General features: G+C 56.5%; 1 long non-coding RNA gene across 1 annotated transcript in view; it reads right to left on the bottom strand.

The window, feature by feature from the left end:
• Positions 1–1,209, bottom strand: part of LOC121103728 — a 2,851-nt gene extending 1,642 nt beyond the window's left edge. The window contains exons 1-2 of the long non-coding RNA XR_005835937.1: positions 1,079–1,209; positions 195–416 (exon numbers count right to left, since the gene is read on the bottom strand). This is a non-coding gene — a long non-coding RNA (uncharacterized LOC121103728). The remainder of the gene's footprint in view (positions 1–194; positions 417–1,078) is intronic.
• Positions 1,210–1,534: the final 325 nt, after the last annotated feature.

Genomic DNA, 1,534 nt, shown 5'->3' with positions numbered 1-1,534 from the left:
CGGGGGGGGGGGGGGGGGCTCATGGGGGACAGAGGGCAGCGGCTTCCCTGGCCCAGTCTCTGCTCTAGTCACGGGGCTTGTTGGTAAAAGTGACACAAGGCCAAATCCTGACAGAGTGTCTTAGAGGCCACTGCCCCGGGGCGCTGCAGGCTCTGACCGCACAGCAGTTTGGGTGATGGTGGGGAGACTCTTACCTCGTCTACACCACCCAGGAGCCCTGTTCTTCACAGACAGTGGTGTTCGGAGAGCTGCACTGACCTCCCTGGGGAGACCCAGATAGTCAGAGCTGAGCCCCAAACCTGGGCTCCGTGAGGACCTCTCGCTCTCTTGCTCCCAGTGCCTTGGTTTCCCCTCTGTTGCCGGGTGGGTGAGGCTGCAGGGGCTCCCCTCCCGCTCCATGTATGAGTTTCCTGGCGCTGCCAAAACAAAAGTACCACAAGCCGCGTGGCTTAAAACAGCAGGAATTTTCCCTCCGTTCTGGAGGCCAGAAGCCAGAAATTGGGCTGCGCTCCCTCCGGAGGCTCTAGAGGAGGGCTCTTCCTGCCGCTTCCAGCCTCTGATGGCCACCAGCCAGCCTGGGCTGGTGTCCGTGTGGCTCCGTCTCTTCCCTGTCCCCACGTGGCCGCGATCCTCATGTCCCGCTCTGCCCAAATCCCCCCTTTCCCTCACAAAGACGCTGCCATCCATGGAATTTAGGGCTGTCCACAATCCAGGACCTCACCAGAGATCCCTAACTAGTGACAGCTGCGAAGACCTTATCTCCAAGTGAGATCACATTCTGAGGTTCCAGGTGGATACAGATGGGGGGGGGGGCAGCTACAGTTCAACCCCATACAGTCCGCATGGGGGCCTTGCCCAGCTCAATTCCTCCTTCCCCTCTGCAGCCCCTGGGACCCCAGGCATCCTTTCCGTCATTTGTGAGCTCCCCAAGGCAAGGACCCAGTGTTGTGGTGGCCACTGGGTCCCCTTGTCCCATCCAGGGTCTGGATTAGTAAATTCCCAGTGAGCGTGCCATCACACGAACGCCACAGATGACTCTTGCAGACAGGAAAGAGCCCTTGCTTGTGACCCCATTTACCTGCAGTTCAAGAACAGTCAAAGCTAGTCTGGGGTGACAGCAGCAGGTGACCTCTGGGGAGGTGCTGACAGGGCGGGACTCCAGAGGGCCTCGCGGGGGCTGGAAACTTTCTATACCAGCCACAGATGTAACCTGAATTGAAGCAGCCACATTAAAAAAGAAAAATTAAACAAGTGAAATCAATTTTTAATAATATGTTATTTAACCCATTAATGTGCCTCAGATATGATCATTTCAACATATAACCAATATAAAACTTATTGAGACATTTTGGCTCCCCCCCACCCCCCTGCCACCTCCCCTCAGCCCAAGTGCTCCCCACCACGGGGGCCGTCCTGGGCTTCACCGGCCAAAGTCCTGGCCCCAACACACGGCTCAGCACACACGGAGTTGTAAAGGTCTGTGCACTTCAGGTACTGGAAGCCTCAGTCAAAACACAAAAACAAAAAAAACAAC

This window comes from Ursus maritimus, unplaced genomic scaffold, assembly GCF_017311325.1.
Source record: "Ursus maritimus isolate PB19 unplaced genomic scaffold, ASM1731132v1 scaffold_2, whole genome shotgun sequence".
Taxonomy (NCBI): Eukaryota; Metazoa; Chordata; class Mammalia; order Carnivora; family Ursidae; genus Ursus; species Ursus maritimus.
The sequence above is the reverse complement of the archived record's forward strand: the minus strand, read 5'-3'. Positions and strand labels throughout refer to the sequence as shown.